This window comes from Talpa europaea (genome assembly GCF_964194135.1).
Source record: "Talpa europaea genome assembly, chromosome: 3".
NCBI lineage: Eukaryota > Metazoa > Chordata > Mammalia > Eulipotyphla > Talpidae > Talpa > Talpa europaea.
Window position 1 is genome coordinate 140,375,609 of NC_140069.1, and position 19,258 is coordinate 140,394,866.

The window sequence follows — 19,258 nt, forward strand, 5'->3', positions numbered from 1 at the left end:
ATGGATGTCAGAAATGTTCCAAGATGGAGAAAAAACAGCACCAGGTGGTCTCAGAAAGCCTGCCAGGTTAAAATTAGAACCTAGGTTTTCTAATCATAAAATAACCCAAAGTCAGGATCTGATTCCCTAAGCAAACTTACTTGTCTGACGGTGAATATTCAGCAAAATTACAGTAACAAAAAGAGTAACAAAGAACACAGAAAGTAAAATGCAAAAGCAAGAGTCAAACTCACAGTTCCTGCATTTCCAAATCACAATTCTGTCCCTCAAGCTACAGTGTCAACTCTGACTATCTGTGCTGACCTGCTAAGCCTCTGGGGTCCCTTTTAACACCGGTGAAGTGAGGCCCTCTTTGATCGCCCCTACTTTCCCAAGGAAGTTGCCCAGGTGGGGTGCTCTGCTGACATTGTGTTTTCTCTCCCCTGGCCACACTAATGAATGTTTTCATGAACATCCCCTAGATAACCCACAATAAACCTTCTCTAACTCCGCTATCATTCCTTGCACACATCTGACTTTGGCTGTTGTGGTAATGATCATGTTACCAAACAATTTAGCCCTAATGATAGACAGTCTTCAGAAATCACGGTGTTCATCAAGTGCATTATGATAATCTTCCCTCTAGAAAAAGAACCCCCACAGGAGGAGGGATCAACTGGACCTAACTACTGCCCATACCTAGGAATGCAACATGGGGCCCCAAGGAGCTACTTGAGTTTGGAAAAATATACCCAACTGTCCCACAGAGATGCTGTGACTCAGCCAGGAAATCAGCTCCAGCTGGGTCTTCTTGACAACTGTGGGTACCGGGGCTCAACACATAGGTCAACACTCCATTGCTAGTGCAGGAAACAGGACAGAGTAAACCCATCGCAAATGCCAGCCAGTGAGAGATGGCCAAAAATCAGAGAAAGGAGCAAAGTGAGCCTCTAAGAGGGAGACTTTCTGGATCCTACAAATGTTTTCACAAAAGGACTACTCAAGTGAACCCAAAGGTTATGAAATTCTAGGAGCATTCTTTCAAACACATGGCATAATTTTAATAGCTCAGTTAAGCTTAGTAGGTTTACAAAGTACTTTTGTGGCTTTACTTTCAATCAACACTCACAACAATCCAGCTCCTGTCTGAGCCTGACCTTGAAGGAGGTCCTCTTACTTCAAATTGTCTGAATATTCCCTACATCGCTTCTCCCAGGAGAGAGGTATTTGAGCCCCACCACATAACTGCACAGCCAGGCTGTGCCGAATATAAAAGCCTGATGATAATGCTCACTGATGATGATGTGGATGCTCAGGTGCTCAGTGATGAACTAAGCGTGTGACATATTAGATTTTCAGAAATGGAGCTAGATGCTTTCCTAGATGATACACACATCCTCAATTATAGATGAGCAGATCGGGGCTCGGGGTCAGTAGTACATCGAGGGGGGTTCACAACTAACTGACAGAAGGCAGAATTGAGATTCCACCCCAAGTCTTACCCACGCACTTTCTACTACAGCTGACACATGGTGGACACCACAGTTAAAAACAAAATTAACTCACCAATGGCCCATCAACTCATCTATTATGAACATCATCCTTTCGCATCCCCGTGTGTGGGGTGGGGGGTGTTGTGACGTGGACAGTTTCCTAGTAATATCCTTTGATTTCTCTCTCTACCCATCACGAAACTTTCTAAGACAAAACAGATCCATTTCTATTGCAAAGTCATCCCAGACAGACTCCTTTTGAATTGATCTTTCATTTTCTTGATTAAATACAACTCCTCAGGGTCTCCCTGGTGGCACAAGGGGTTAAGACACATCACTATGAAGCTGTCTGCAGCCACTGCAGCACAAGTTGGATCCCCAGCCAGGGAGCTACCCACATGGTTCAGCAGTGTACTTCATTAGATCTACCTGTTCTGCTCCCCACTCTGTCTCTAGTGAGTCCTCTCACCACCACCCCTCACACCCCTGGCTGGTACCCCAGTTCTTGTATGCACAAATAAATAAATCTTAAAAGATAAATAAATAAATTAATTAATTAAAAAAACCTCTTCGGATACGTGGCTCTTGATTTGACATGTTTTTGCTTTGATGCCTCTTTCATTGCCAACTTACTTAAATCTTTTATGATTGGGCCTAAAAAAAGCTTTAGCCCAGATGGGACCATTTCTCCCACCCTGCTCTGATCCCAGCAGATCATAGATCATCTGCACGCCACAATTATCTCTTGTTTCAATCTAACACTAAGCAAATTTGAATTAGTCTAGACCTCCCATCATTTTTAAGTGAGTGCTAACAGATGTTTGAAGGCATATTCACATTTACAAATGTGATAAAGTGAAGAAACTGCTAGCTTTCTAAACAAGCCTTACTTTCTAACGCTGCCTCTGAAGCCCTAACACTTGTGGTTGCAGGTCATTAACTAGCTGTCATAGGAGCTTGCAAAGGAAGAGTGGTTTATGAGGTCTGAGTAGTCAGCAGCTCTGAGGGTTCTCGGCCAAGGGCCCTTCGCTGCCCGACCCCATTCCGTGATGGAGAGAACACAAAGGCTGGACTGGAACAGCACTATTCTAGACAGTGTTCATGAAGCCTTTTCACCCAGTACTGCATTTACTTTGACGAAAGAAATAGAGTGACCCTGACTTCAAGAACAGGCTGCAAGCTGAGCCTCCCTGGTGGCACAAGGGGTTAAGTCTCAGCACTATAAAGCTATCTGCAGCCACTGCAGCATGAGTTCGATTCCCGGCCTGCTCCCCTCAGCAGTGTATTTCAGTCAATCCATGTGTTCTGCTCCCTACTCTGTCCCTGGTGAATCCTCTCACCGCCGCTCCCCCCTGACCTCTGGCCTATACCCCAGTTCTTGTATGCATAAATAAAAAAAATCTTCAAAAAAAATTTTTTTTAAATCTTAACTCAAGTTCTCTCTGAGGGAATGAAGACAAATATGCTTGCCATGGGCTGGCCTACACTGAAAGCTACCAGCTAATTTTCACTTTGTGTAGATCCCTTTTTTCCCCAGTGCAAAGTATATTTTGAGAAAGAGTGTTTCATTTTATAAACATACCATGAGTTACTTTAAAAAAAAAAAAAAAAAGTGGTTCATGGTCTGGGCACCGCCTGCTAACAATTACCCCATGAGCTGAGGGGGCGAGGAAGGAAGAACAAAGTACGAGGAAAAAGTCAAGACTCTCGAGCTCAAATGGCTGGTTGCATAAGCTACTCAGCTGCCGTCCTTGCACTGCTCACCACTGAGGTTCATTTATCCAACAAACAGGGCGGCAGCTACTCCGGCAGGACGCTGGGGGCTGTGGGCAGAAGGACGGATGGAGACGGAGGGAGGTCCTCTTAGAAAGAGAGCACTGTCCTGAGGCCACATGGTACCTGAAACCTCTGGCCTGTACCCCTTCGAACACTGGGCTCCGGGAGCAAGTTCTAAAGCGGCTTTGCCCTCCCTGTCAGCCCCCCGGGCCTTTTTGGCGCTGGAGCTGACCGCAGAGCGCTGGCCTGGGAAGGACAGGGATTCAGGGCCCTGGCCTGAACTTCGCTGATAGTCACCCACGTCTTCTGGAAGCTGTTTCCCTATTCATAAAACTCTGCGTGTGCATGTGCATGTGCTGGGGGGTGAGAAGAGAGGAGAGAGGGGGCTTTGGACTTGTTCAGGAGTTTCTCTCCTTTGTGCTGTGTGTTCCCTTTTTGAGAGTGTATTGAAAGCTTCCTGATGGAAAAAGGCCCACAAGCCCTGCCCACAAAGGACAGGATTTCAGGTGGCTCCCCAACCCCTGTGTCTCCGGGGACGCTGGAGAGGGAGGCCACGGATCCCCATTCGGCTCTCCCTGTGGAGATAATAGTAATGATACTCGCATGGCTACAGGCCATGCTAATGACCTGTTCAGCTGAAATGCCCTATTATTTTCTCAAATGTTGCAGGTAACATACAATGAAGATGCCAATGCTTTTCAATTCAGGAAAAGAGGAGGAAAACGCCTGCTCTGCTTCTTGGATTTGTTTAGTTTGGCCCCTGTTAGCCCGTTCCGGGGCAGTGAGACTGGAAAGGAGCAGAAAGTAAAGGTTCTGAAAGCAGAACACCCCCTCCAGCCCTCACCCAGAGCCTGCCTGAGCTCCACCCTCAGTGCCCCACAAAGAGCCAATTCTCCAGGCCAGCTGCCCGGAGCAGGGACAGCCTTTGCTGCAGGCCTCTGGCTGGGAGGCTTGTTCTCAGGCTGGGGGAGAAAGTTTTTACTGACAAAAATCACAGTTATGAGCTATGTCTGGAGCACAGAATGCTCCAAACTGGAGCCACAGATTAGGGACGTGGTGGGGGCAAGTTGACCACTCCTTAAAGGGCGCAAAAATCTAGAGGGCATGCTGTCCTGCCTTTGCTCTCCCAGGGTCCCGCCTCCCCACCCCCTCACATAATCTCAAGGGCAGTGCTCCTCAGACCTGAGTGTCCCTGGCCCTGTGTACATGCCCAGCTCACACACCACACAGAAAATGGCCAGATGCCCCCCCAAAGGGGAAAAAAGGGAGACTTGACGAAAATCACAAGTGAAAAGTAGCTCACAAGGCAAATCCTATTGCAGTGAAATGTCAAGGAGACCCAATTTTTCTTTCTGGTTCCCAAATTTAAGTACATTACAAATTTTTCTAAATAAAGAAATCTGAGACTGAGCCCGGAACTCTGTTATACAAGAGGTTTGGGGGTTCTTGTTTTTTTGTTTCTTGGGTAAAGTGATACTTGCTTTACTGAAATTTCACAAGCAGTAGCAGCAGTTTTTTTAAAGCCCTATTCCAAAATGTGCATACATTGGTTTACAGTTTTCAACCCTTTTATGTTCTCATTACATAAGCAAATTCAGAGACATGTTTGACCAATCTCTTCTACCTGAATCTCTTGTCCTCTCTACATACATAAACTTCCCTTCTGAGGTTCCTTCTACTGCCTTAAACAGAAAGCAGGCCCGCTTTCCTTCCCTCCTTCATCACACACCTCCATTCTCGACACTTCAGTCTTCACTCCACGAGGGAATGTTGAGCGCATTCACTCCCTCATCACCCATCAGGAAGGTACAAGGTAAGGTTCTCTTTGTGTGCATCCTCCCAGCTCCCTCCGACCCTAAAAAATTGAAATCTGATATTTTTCCATTCCATAAAAACTCCCCATTTTGGTAACAGGCTCCAAGTCACAGACAGATGAGGCTCGAAGAAACTATCAATCATCTGTAAATCATCTGGGCCAACCTCGTCATTCTAATTTGAGAAAATGGAGGTCCAATGTGGTACCTGATACCGAAAAGTTGAGAGTTGAACCTTGACACTGCAAATTCTGTAATAAGATGATGACTAATAGGAAGAATCTGGAAACAGATGACTAAAGAGGATCCCTCTGATGCCTTCCACCAGTTCTCTGAATAGGGTATGTGTTTTATAATATGACAATTCTGTCTCCAAGGGAATATCCAATATCAAAGATGTTGGGAATGCATTTCACCAAGAGTACCAGAAAGCCAATAAATATATGGGGAAATGTTCACCATCACTTTTAATAAAGGAGATCAAAACCATAGTGACATATCATCTCACACGTGTGAGATTGGCACATATTAAAAAAGTTCACAACAACAAGTGCTTGAGAGGATTCAGAGCAACCCTACTACACTATTGGTTGGAATGGTAGTTGGTGCAGCCATTTTGGAAAAAATTTGGATTTATCGAAAAAAAAAATCTAATAATGGAAATACCATATGATCCAGCAATCCCATTCCTGGGCATCTGTCCAAAGAACAAGACACCATCAACTCAAAAATTATATCTTCTACAAGTATACAAGTTTATTGTAGCATTATTTACATCAGCTAAGACATGAAAATAACTCAAATGCCCACTGACAGAGGACTGGATTAAGAAGACGTGGTATATCTACATAATGGAATATTATTCAGCCATGAGGATGAAATGTTGGGGTTCATGTGAATTATGTTTAGTGAAGCAAGTCAGAATGATGGAGTCATGTATTTCACAGCAGAAGATTCAACAAAACAAAATACTTATAAAAGTTAGCAGGCACCAACAACCCTAAAGTGAGGTTTCTCAGATTGAAAGGGAAGAGAAAGACAGGATCAAAAAGGAGTAAGAGATAGTGGTGGGGAAAGAAAAGTAAGAAAGAAAGTGGCGGGGGCTGTGGGGGTGGGGTGGTGGATTGGAGGCAAAAGGAAGGAGGGAAAGAAAAGAAAGTAGCCATAAAGTTTTCAGGACAAAAAGATAGCATATTCCTTAGAAAATTATCCTTTATCTTTGAGCCAGATATGGCATAAGAATGACTGAAGCAATCTCATCTCTAAAGTGCCACAGCGGGGGGAAGGGAGCGCACTTCAGAAGTAAAAGTTACTCTTCGCCTTGCTGTTTAAATGCACTAGGAGTGAGTCACTTCCAGGGGACACTCCTTCACCTCCAGATAAAAGCAACAGGAATCCTACAGACTGTAACCAGGAGGACCCAGACGGGTCCTGGCTTCAAGCCTCTCAGAGTCCTGCTCTGTCTGAGCTCACACATGTGACCCGCTTCTCTGGAATGCTGGCTGGCTGAAACACACCATAGGATCTTAACCATTTGAAGGAGCTTGGCTCACCGGCTTCATAAGTCACAAGACATATAACTTAGATCAGTTCAATAATGATTATCCATAACCTTGGGCAAATCATTCATGTTCTACTCCATCTGAAATTGGGAAAAATACAATTTGCCTTTTAAAATTGTCTTGAAGATAAAATGAATTCATATAGTCTGATCCAGATGTGATAAGGGACAAAGGGCAATGAAAATTGACTGGGTTAGGAAAATGAAAACCTCTTCACAGGCATCCACACGGCAGAGCACTCTGTTGACTCTCTCCTCCTTGCATGTTCCTGCTTCTTGTGAAACCCAGCCAGCTGAGGGGTTAAACCCTCTTGTATTTCCAAATACTACTAGAATCCAAGAGCTCAATCACTCTTGGATAAGTGACAGTGGGGTGACACTATCTTGCTGACATTAGGACTGAAGAGCCACAGTTAGCTCTCTGCTACCTCACACTGCCTGTTGCAAGTCAGATCAACTCTAGTCACATCCCCAGAAATAAGAAAGATTGGAAGGGCAATCTCTTGTTATTTTAAATGAAGAGACTTAAGATAAGGGATGCTAAGCCACCTTCTCTCCTCTCCCCCAAGAAAGCACAATTTGAGGTTTCACTACTCACTTAAAACAGTTCCTTTCACTAATAAGAGTCAATAAACACTATCTGCATCATGGCTGTCATTACCACAGGCCATGCTGAAATTGGAACAAATTATTAAGCATTTCTCTGACCGATCAGTCTGTTGATACTATAACAAATCATGACGCTCATTAAATACCAATTAATTCTGAGTGATCTCGTACTAGATTCTCCTTTGTCCAATTGCTTATCAAGGGGCTCAAGTGTTCAGTTGGTCAGTTAGCATTAAAAGCAAGAAAGTGCACCCTCTTTCCCTCTGAAAATTGCTCACTCCTATCTCAAACATCTCTCCCATCCACTGCAATTCCTTCACAGACCAACATACATTAACAACGCTTCCACCATATCCAACTTTCCTCAGTACCCTTCTATTTTAACCAATGATTGCCATTTTTAGGCAAACCTCTCATGCAAGCTGTTGTAAGAGAACTGACCTGCGTCAAACTGCATGATCAAGTTCCTACTTTGTGGCACTGCTGACAATAAGACCCAGAAAACCCAGAGTAAGCTATTAAGAAGTATGAGATTTTTTTTCTCCCAGAGGACAGTCAGGAGAGAGTGAAACAGAGCAACCTGGCCGTGAACAAATATCCTGGACATGTTCAAGGAGTCCTAACTCTGTAAGCAGCGACCTTTCCCTAGAAGTTTCTCCTAGGAATGGACCGCTTCAGGTTCTGTCTTGTTCTGGAAGCAGAATGCAGACACCTCAAAGGATCCTACCATGTGCTTTTACCACTAGACAAGAGAGTCCTGTTGTGTAGCTATTGCCCTGCCCTGACTCTTCCTTTGACCTTAGAGGAGTTGGAGAAAGTCTAAGGATAATGAAAAGAGAAGCCATCCTAGTCTCTTTCTAAGAAAACACATAAATGGAGTCTAGTGATCTTAAGATTGCTATGAAATGAGCAATTGCAGTTGCTCTGGGAAACACAGGCAAACACCACATGTTAAACATTACCAAGCAGCATAATTGAGTATTTTTCTCCCCAAAGATAACGTAGAACAATGCTTTTGCATTTTTTTTTCCAGTGGGAGGGCTGTGCTGGATCTTACTCATCATAGATAGGGAGCATTGACTTTCTGGTCTTAAGAGATTTGCCTTTTAGTCTTAAGAGATTCTTTTCCATTATCCGTGAAGTCAATGATCTCAGAAATCACATAAGGTTGGATTGTAGTACGACTGCAATGCCTTGGTGGAGCTGAGGGTGTATTTTGGAAAGAAAGTCAGCAAACTTTATTAATAAGAAATAGAAAAAAGCAAAGAGACAACTGCTGGTTAGTAAAAATGAATGTTCTATTTGGAATCAAAAGACGTGGGTTTAGATGGAGCGGGCGTTACCCGGCTCTATGACTTCGGGCAAGTCACTTACCTCTCTGGGTGTCTTTTCTTAGACTATAAAACTAAGAGTAGGGAGAGCTGGGTTCCCATACCTTGCAGCTCTGATGTGCTGAGCCCACTGAGAACGCACGTGGCCTCTACTTCCACTCACCTAAGAGAGTAAAATAGCCTGAAAACAAATATTAAGCCTGAGTCAGTGTTCCCTGCAATCCCCTCTCTGGCCTTTTCTGAGACTCTTTTGGCAAAGAATTAGTTCCCCCGAGGATGGCTGAACTAGCAGCTGGACGATAGTGGCTGATTTCTGCCTTTGAACAGCTGGTTTATGAGACAAACAACCAAAATTTCAGCAGAAAAAATGACTCAACTTTTGCAATGTCAAGTATAGATGGAGAGAAAGAGCAAACTTTCAAAATGTAAACTGCTTTCTCATGCCCCACAGTCCCTCACAGGGACAAACCCCCTTCTAGCCTTAGTGATGCAGAAACTCCACGAGAAACGGGAAACAGGACCAGGAAACTTCTAGAAAGCCCCTGAAAAAGCCATGGCCATTGTTTTCATGTCTTCTACTACATTCTTTAGAAGATGCTGAAAGTTCTAGAGTTAGTGCCTTGCTAGTGGCGCAAGGGGTTAAGTAGCAGCATTATGAGGCCATCTGCAGGCACTGCAGCTTGAGTTCGATCCCCAGCCAGGGAGTTACCCACATGGTGCAGCAGACCTCTCCTGACTCGCCCGCTGCTCCCCTCAGCAGCGTATTTCAGTCAGTCTGCCTGTTCTGCTCCCCGCTCTGGCTCTGGTGAATCCTCTCACCCCCCACAACTCTGGCCTGTACCCTAGCTTTTATATGTATAAATAAATAAATCTTTAAAAAAGGGAAAAAGGCTCTGAAGTTGTTAGAGGTTTGCAACCAAACCATGTTGGTATTTTAGGTAAAGAGAATCTCCATCAGTTTGGATCATCCCACATAACACAGGACCAAACACATGTTGAGCACTAAACATGTGCACCTCACCCTCCCAGTCGTGATGACAACCCAAAATGCTCCCACATGTTTCTAGAGTCAAAGAAGTGAAATTTCAATATGTAGACTCTGTTGGAACTTGAGGGAGTCACATACTCATTAGGGTTTTCTCACTGAGTTGTTTTCTTTACTCATATGAAACGTGGCACTGTGTCAAAAAGTTCTCTTGATGATGGCCTGGTGGGGGGGGGGGTCACTGAATTTTATTCCCTCCACAGCTTAATCACCCACGAATAACTGAGTGTCCCTTGTCCTTTTAGCCTCAATAGCTCTCAACATTTAACAAGCCTGGGTTGCTAACGGGTTAAACTTCTACTTTTTAAAGTCTGGGCTTATAATAAACCAATCTTTTCTTACCTTTATTTAAACAGATATTTGCCACCAGAAACCCATTTAGAAGGGGAAGGGAAAGAAAAACAGCAACTCACAAAGCTGTACAGAGTCTGTGTGTGAACCAAGGTGCAGCGGGACCACCTCGAGGACATACAATGTCTGTAATACGCAGTAAAACTAGTAAATTGTGCCAGAGCTAGCACTCCAGTCTCAACAAAGTGGTTTGTTTATTAGGGCTTCCAGCTCACAAAAGAGGTATTTAAAAACTCCACAAGTAGCCTTGGGAACAGACCAGAGAAAAAGTAAACAGAAAGTACACATTTTGCCTTTGCAAGCAACAAGCACTGTATCAGTGACTTGGAAGCAATCAGCAAATGCAGATAAGCTAGGTAGGTGCTGGGTCAAAAAGCAGGATCCCAACCACTGAGCCAGACTTACTGATCAAAGGTAGATAGCCCTGACTTGAGATCAGTCATCTACCTGAAACTTAAAATAACCCATACAGGGCCGCCCTGGTGGTGCAGGGGATAAAGACAGTGCTAGCAAGCTATTGCCACCCACTGCAGCACAAGTTCAATCCCCCGCCAGGGAGCTGACCCACATGGCACAGCAGACCTCTCCTGTCTCGCCCACTGCTCCCCTCAGCAGTGAATTTCAGTCATTCAGCCTGTTCTGCTCCCCACTCTGTCTCTGGTGAATCCTCTCACCCCCTGCACCTCTGGCCTGTACCCCAGTTCTTGTATGCATAAATAAATAAATCTTAAAAAAAAACCTATATAAAACTGTTTCCATAAATTACAGTATATCTAATAAATACATAAACAGTACATCTAAGTAAATAAAATGTTATTGTACAATCCTACTTATTAATATATAAAATGCTCGATATATGTCAAAGTGAAAATAAGTGACAAATAGTGAATTTGCTATCTTTTCAATTATAAAGTATAGGCCTCCCCTGGTGGCGCAGTGGTTGAGCACTGGGCTGCGAGGCTGCCCGCAGCCTTTGCAGCGCCGGTTCGTTCCCCGGCCGCTGTTGAGGGTCCTACCCAAAAAAAAAAAAAAAAAAAAAAATCAATTATAAAGTAGAGAATCTGCCTATTAAATGCATTATTGTAGAAATGTACGGGCGGACATCTGGCCCAATGTTAACAGTACTTCTGCATGTGCAACAGATAACAGATGTGGGTTTATTAAGCTTTTTATCTATATGTTCTATAATGAAAAACTGTTAGTTTATAATAGAAGGCGCATTTGATTGTTAAAAACAGACTCCATTTAATTGCATTAAGTGAGAGCTGGTATAAATAGTCCTCAGGGAACAAAGAAGAGTGAGGAGAGTGGACTAGAGACAACATATTCGGCCTAGAAGATGGATATTCTATATTTTGCTCCTGATAAAAAAGAATCCATTGGAAGGTGCAAACTTATAAGACAATCCAGTCTGCAGAACAAAAAACACCTCAAATCACAGGGCATGTTTTTCCCCCAACACTTTAATGTTAAATGGACAGAAATAGCCTCTCTAATTGTGCCCTCCATGTTGAGAGCAATTAGGAGCTGCTCCTTCGGGCCTTTCTCCAAAAAGCAGTTACCTACGAAGGAAGGTACAGGGTTTGTTCCAAAAACAGCTTCAGTCGGGAACTCTGCACGCAACAGAATCACAAATGCGGAAATAAACTCTATATTCAGCCTCTCCCCACCCTGAGCCATCATCTCCCAGCAATTTCCCTATCAGTCACACTTGCTCTTTTTAGAAATCAAAAATTCCACCCTGAACCACTACAATTAAGCTTTTGTTATTCGGTTGTATTTAATGGTAGTTTCTGGTCTCTCCTGGCTTGGGGCCACCAGCCACAAATACCTAAAATAATGTCTTTGATCCTACGCTCCAGCCTCCCTTCCCAAATGAGTCTGCTACATGTAGAGGATGGACCACATTTTCCTCTCCCTCTCTCCTACCAACTGTCACAGGCTGCATTCTAAGATGTCCCTCAGATTCCTGCCCCCAGGCGCACATACCCTGTAAGATTCTCTGGATTGTGGCCACATGAGCTAGGAATCATGCATGGCCCTCTAGCAAGGGCCAGGTGACATCTGGTGAAGACAATCTTATCAGCTGTAACTAAACTGAACTCAGTGGACTCTGAGTTCACCGAAAGATTACCCTGACTGGGGGCCTCCCTGGTGGTGCAAGGGGTTAAGATGCAGCACTATAAAGCTATCCGCAGCCTCTGCAGCACAAGTTTGATCCCTGGCCAGCCAGGGAGCTACCCACATGGCGCAGCAGACCTCTCCTGTCTTGCCCACTGCTCCCCTCAGCAGTGTATTTCAGTCAATCCACCTGTTATGCTCCCCACTCTGTCTCTGGTGAATCCTCTCACCCCCACTCCCCCAACGTAACCTCTGGCCTGTGCCCCAGTTCTTGTATGCATAAATAAATACATTTAAAAAAAAAAACCAAAAAAGCCGAGATTACCCTGACTGGGTCTGCTCTAACCAGGTGAACCTTTTCAAGTATCTAGAAGTCAGGGAGATTATATTCTCCTCTGAAAGAAGCTAGTCTCTGAGTCCTACATAAACTGAATTCTGCCAAGAACCATGTGAGCCTGTAAAGAGGACCCCAAGCTCAGTGGAGATGTGACTCCAGGTGGAGACCCCAAGCAGAGGACCCACCTGAGCCACGCCCAGACCTGACACAGCTAGACAGTGAGGTTGTAGATAGTGCTGTTTTAAGCCACCCAGTTCGTGATAATTTGTTACTTAGCAATAGAAAATTAACCCAGGGATCTCCCTGGTGGCACAAGGGGTTAAGACGCAACCTATGAAGCTATCTGCAGCCACTGACGCACAAGTTTGATCCCCGGCCAGGGAGCTACCCACATGGTGCAGCAGACCTCTCCTGACTCGCCTGCTGCTCCCCTCAGCAGTGTATTTCAGTCAATCTGCCTGTTCTGTTCCCCACTCTGTCTCTGGTGAATCCTCTCACCTCCCACACCTCTTGTCTATACCCCAATTCTTGTATGCATAAATAAATAAATCTTTAAAAAAAGAAAGAAAAGAAAACTAACCCAGCCACCAAAAGGCCTCATGTCAGTCATTCTCTTAGCCTCAGTCTTGTTCACCTGGGTGAAAAATAAATCCTAAGAGTCAGTGTGAGGGCTGGAAACTCTGTGAGGCTTTTAGTCAGACTCAAGCTGGGAAGTTCGGTGCCGCCACCCCCAACTTGTCTGAGACAGTCTCCGCTTGTTTCCTAAACCTGAAGCTTCACCCCACCTCCCTCTGCCCACTCTTTCTGGGAAGTTGGGCTAAGAGAGTGGCTGTGACTTCATACCTGGCCTCCGATTGAGTACAGATTGAGGTTGGATAAATCTTTATCCTCGTAGTCTGAGCAAGACCAGGTTAATTTGCTTTTTTTTTAATGAAACTTTTATAAGAGAATCAAGGGGAGAAAGGAGGAGGACATTTTGAAATGAAACAGATTGGACACAGTTACCTAAGACTTAGTTTCTGCACTAACTTAACGAAAGGCTGTCACAGCTACCTTGGCTGGTGTAGCTTCTGGAATGTTCATCTCCACATCCGTTTCCTTTCCAGCCCTGTCCTTGCAGGAGGTTTCACAACTGTGCCAGTCTCCCTCAGGCCTAACCCGAGTTTGAGTTGGCAACTTCCCAGAGGCTCCAGAGGCTCATGGTCTTCCTCTTGCAACCACCCTCCTAAGTCTCCCTACTCTGGTTTCTGGCTCCATGGATGAACAAATTACTCCCTCACTTGACCTCATAGTTCCTCTCCTAGGCCTCACACTGGGGACCCTACAAGACCACACCTATTCTCTTGTGTCTTATACCCTTGTTCTCCAAGCTCTTTATCTTGAATTCAGCTAAGATATATTAAAAATTCATTGAGCATCAGCCAACTGTGCTAAATTCTAAGGATACAGAGATGTAGCTTATGGTCTACCTGGACTACTTAAAACATGATCACTGGTCCATGATTGAGGCTGGTAGTATATTACACCAAATCATTGTTAACCTTTTTTTCTTGTCCAGTGCCTAAGCTCCATCTACTTATAGCCAAAAGGGTACCATGGTGGGGGCCAAAACTTACCTGAAGCTCCTCTATCTCAAGTAAGTACAAAGTCAGGAGAGAATAAAAGTAAAAGAACTTTGTGCCTAAGTTCAATCTCCCTACTAGTTTTCTCACCATCACACTGTTTACATGCAGATACTCACTGCAAGGAACAAAAAGAGAATGCTGATTTGCCGTGGCCAATGTGAATCAATAGAAGTAAATATTAACCTTCAAGAGAATCTTCTTGGCTATTCAAATATGTACTGACCTCAACACAAGAATTCTCTTTTGACTTTTCCTACTGAATCCACAACTATGAATGGTACTGTATTAGTGAAAAATGGCTTCATGAAAATTAGTGATTGTCCCCACGCATGTATCTGTCTCTGACTTTAAGCTCATAGAAGTCATAACTGATGTCTTTTGTTATCTTTGTTCTGTGACCTGAACCACCTCAGGAGCAAGTGGCCATTCATGTGATTTCTTGTGATGACAAAAAAACCCATCATGCTCACTGGGAATTGCCAATGTTAATCTTGCTACTACTCTTTCCCAAGCTTAAAGATGACAATGGATGAGTCACTGAAAATAGCATTGGACATTTTACACAAGAAAGAGAAAAATCCCTAACAACTTATCATGAAAAACACCCTCTACCTAGTTGAGAAATGATTGTCTAGCTCACATCAAGGTCCAGAGATCATTGGTCTTAGGATAATCTCAAAGGTCAAGCCAACAAAAACAAGTGGTTTCTTTCTCAGGCAGATACCAGCTATCAAAGTTCAGAAAATAATAGCCTCTTGGACCTGGAATTTAGCTTTCAGACTGCCGACCCCATCGTCTTTGCCGTTGTGAGGTTTAGAGTGACCTAACAGAACACTCTGGCGATTGGGTTAGCATCACAGAGCAGTTTTAAAAAGAAGATACCAGAAACTGTCTTGTATGTGCAAACTGCATCTCAAAACACTTTATCGATATCCATAGTCTCATTTAATTTCAAAGTATCAGAATAATTTGTTTATCTTCCCTCCAGCCATAGTAATTCAAATGTTGACTCCATGGGAAGACTTTATCTGCTTTGGGGGTTTTATTGGGCAAGTCATTTCCTTATATTTCACTTTTCTCATCAATAAAATGGGCACTGATGCTTCACTAGCCTTTCTTCACACCACTTATTTGCCCTAATCTTTTACATCAGAAAACTTCTTCCACCAATTTACGTTAACAGTCAACTCATCCATAGAACTTGCCAACATCTTGATCAAGATTAGAAAAAAAAAAGCTGAGACTGCATTGATGTTTACTTTCAAACATTTCTGTCTCTTATACTAGGGGAAAATAGCATATTTTGGAAAGCTAAAATTAATGATATTAACTTAGACACTCATCGGTGCAGAACCCCATGTCCATTGTCTAATAATGGTTCTATTAGGAGCTTGTAATCTGCAGGCAGCATTATTAAGAAACAAATGTCATTGTCAAGATTATTGATTTTTCTAAGGATCTCTTCATAAGCGTCTCAACATAGTTCTTGTTTTAAAAAAATTTTATTTTAGTTATTCATTCATATGAGAACTGGGGTGTAGGCCAAGGTGTGGGGGGGTGAAAGGATTCACCAGAGACAGAGTGGGGAACAGAACAGGTGGATCTACTGAAATTACTGCTGAGGGGAACAGTGGGCAAGACATGGGAAGTCTGCTGTGCCATGTGGGCCAGCTCCCTAGCTGGGGATCAAACTCAGGCCGAAGTGGGTGCCCATAGCTTGATAGTGCTGAGACTTTTAACCCCTGTACCACCAGGGAGGCCCCCTCAACATAGTTTTTAATGTCAGAAGGTTTGAGGAGAGTAACTAAAAATATTATTCCATATTTAAGTATTATTCCAAGTTAAGTATTACCCCTTTTTACCAATGGAAAGTGCAAATGCAGGGAGGTTCTACAACTTAGCCAGAGTTGTACAGCTTAACAGGAATTGTCAGGAAGTCAAAATCACTTGCTCTAACTGTCGAAGTCACATTCTTCCAAATACATCATCCGCCTTTCCATCCTCCACAGTGACAATATGAGTGGACGCATTTGGGGGTCACATGAGAGGTACCGTGTTTTCCGCGGGATGTCTATTCTCACCAGGCAGGTATTGGTCAAGATTCATTCTCTGGGCCTCTACTATTGAGGGCAAAATGCCTGAGAGTCATTTCAGAAAGACAGGAAAGGTCACGTATGCTTAACATCAATTCCCATTCATACCTTTTTCTGGGACAATGAAGTTAACAATTCCACCTGCGTGGATGTAAAGATCAAATTACACAGACCACGTCAGAGAACTTCACAAACACTAAAGCCTCTCTTCAGTGGTGGTAAGATTACCATTATCCCCTATAGACATGGAGGGCTCTTCCTCATCTACCCCTTGTTTCTGTGGTGCTTTTGTCAGATCTGGTTTATGTGGGGTGGGGAGTGAGCAGGATTATAAAGGCCTCACAAACACCAGAGCAGAAGAGGGTCTGCACCTTCCAAGTGAACCATTTCCAGTTCATTGAGTCACAGCACAAGCCGTGGGTAGAACAGCATCCTCATACAGCAGATTCCACATTTGCGATTTCATCTCCTTGCTAAAATTTATTTGTAACCCCAAATCAAAACTGTGAGGCTTCAGTCATTTGTAAATATGTGCAGAGAAGCAAAAATCTGATTTTCCTTCAGTGCACATTCTCGGTTGAGGTTGAATAAGGCAACAGCTCGGTCTTTCTGTTCAGTTCTCATCCTCTAAACAAGTGTCCTTTCCATGGTCTCTTTAGGGCTACATATTTCACACTTTCATATTTTTGATATTGTTGTTGGTAATTGTGCTGTTTAAAATGCCCCCCGCTTGCAGTGCTGACATGCGCACTGGTGGTTCTAGGCATAAATGGTTGCAATGTGCCTGGCGAGAGTATACACGTGTTAGGTAAGGGTCATTCAGGCACAAGTTTGAGCTCTGTTGGCACAAATTCAGTCTTAATGAATCAACAAAATATATCAAATAAGCTGCTTTAAATAGAAACACGCATAAAACAAGTTATGTATCAATCCTTTAATGAAAATGTTGAGAGCAGGAACCTAACCCAATATTTCCCCTGGGAGCAATGATTCAGTATTCACTCACTGGGTGTTCACGGCAACTTTATAGAAAACAGCTACCCTCAAAATGAGAATGGGCTGCGTTTAATCACTAAAATTTATAAGTACAAGATTTAAATTTGAGGAAGTGTGGGGAAATGCCCAAAACCATATACATGAAAAACTGGGAGGGAACACGCAAAATAATTAGTAGTTCCTCTCTGTCAATGGAAATAGAGATATTTCTTATTTCTCCAAACATCTGGAGGGCTGGTGAGATTTCATTCACTATTCTGAGAAACTTGAAAATGATCTTCCTAATAATATACATTTGATTTATCACCCAACAACACTGAAGGGTCTCCTGATGTTTTCATTTCTGTCTCTTACTACCATATATTTGGCCTTCTTCTCAAATTACCCACCTCGCCCCCAAGCCTTCAGATTCTTAGCTCCTCAATTGAAATGTCACCCCAGAAAGGCAGTATGTGCGCCTCCATCTGTGGTCACAGAGCCTGCTTTATCATCCTCATTGTTTTTGCAAATATCTGGAATTATCTTCTTCATTTATCTGTTTCTGCTTGGATTGCCTGATCCCTGCCCCCTCCCTGGAATGTGCTGGGGCTGTCTGTCTTACTCAGTGCTGGACAGCCACCTCACCCACCCCTCACCATACCTAAAAGGGTCAACTGACAGACAGAAAGAGCTCAATAAATATTTACTGACTTAACACTTAGATTTGTCTGATGCCTTTTTCTCCTCTGACCACAAACCAGCCATAATCATTTATCTGCCTATCTTCTTCCAGGAGGAGTTTAGGGATATGCCAGTCATTTAATAAGTCCTGTCAGTTTCTACACCTCAATGTCTCTAGACTCCATCCTGATTGATTTCCTGGGGGACAACAGGGTACAGAGTTTGAGATTTTGTTCTAAAGCTTTGGCAGATGATTTAAAGTGGGATTAGCCCCTGGTGGTATTTGGTTGAAAACCTGCTGATCCCCTAGCTGATTAATTGCCTCTCCACATCACACATTCCTGCTTTATGACCATTAATGCAGCGGCTCTCTAACTTCGCTACACACACACCCACTCCTGTCTGGCTGAGGTCTGAGCAGTTGATGGAGGAACAGCGGTGCCTGCGACTTGCTCTTAGCTTGTGTTAATGTTCTTTAAAAAGCGGTAACTATTCCCAACACAAGGCCCTTCCAGTAAAAGAGATGGGAGGCTGTGGAGGAGGGAAGACTTGGGTTGGTGATAGCCAACTTGAAATGTGACTCTAGAGAAATGACTTGATCTCTACTGAAAAGTTCATTTTCACTAATAGTGTTTAAAGGCCATGAAGGGGTATAAATGGACTATTTCTAACACTACATGTTAATCACAAAGCAGCTGTAATATAGAAAAAATGCTTTACCTAATCCTGTTTTCGTGATGGTTTCTAGGCAACTGCTGGATTCTTGATATGATCATGGATTTTCACACAGCCCAGTAACATCACACAGTCATGTAACTTTGCCAGAAAGAAGAGGAAGCAGGGGGTTGTGAGTAGCAAACATGGAATAAACGGAACTTCTTGATGAATCATAAGGGGGAAAAATCCAGTCAACAGAGAATAGATCAAAATCTTGGGAAGCATGGGCTTTGTCTGGTATTTGGAAGTCCCATGAGTATAACCAGAATTCTGCCCACTGATCTTGAGATACAGATTGTATTTGTTTTACTTATGCATGAGGAATAACTGAAAGAAATGTCAGCTAATATTGTGACGTGATCACTAGCATAACAGTGACTGAAGACAAAAGTGTAGGACTTCAGTTCCAATTTAGGAATTTTGCTCAAATTATATTTTTCCTCAAAAGAAAACACTAGTAATGAATGCTAGAAATATAATCCTCAGTTTACAACTGTGCCTGCTTTTCCAGGTGAAGCCACTGGATAGTTAATCCTGAGAAGGAGTGGAAACAGGAGGGGACTATGGGCTTGGGGTAATCCCAGAGGGGCCTCTTTGATCCCTGCTCTATCTGCAGATGGTCCCAGCTCTCTATTTTTATAAACTTTCAGCAAAAGGAAAAGTACTACAAAAGAAATAATCCGGACCAGGATAATTACTCAACCTACAAAGAAGTGGAAGGAAAATTGTAGACATTGCCTAAGCACAGGC

The 19,258-nt window shown here is 43.4% G+C and overlaps 1 protein-coding gene across 1 annotated transcript in view; it reads right to left on the minus strand.

Moving 5' to 3' along the window:
- CREB3L2 (cAMP responsive element binding protein 3 like 2) overlaps window positions 1-19,258 on the minus strand; it is a gene marked incomplete at both ends in the record, with an annotated part of 109,765 nt that overhangs the window by 41,706 nt on the left and 48,801 nt on the right. The gene's annotated exons all lie outside the window — the stretch shown is intronic.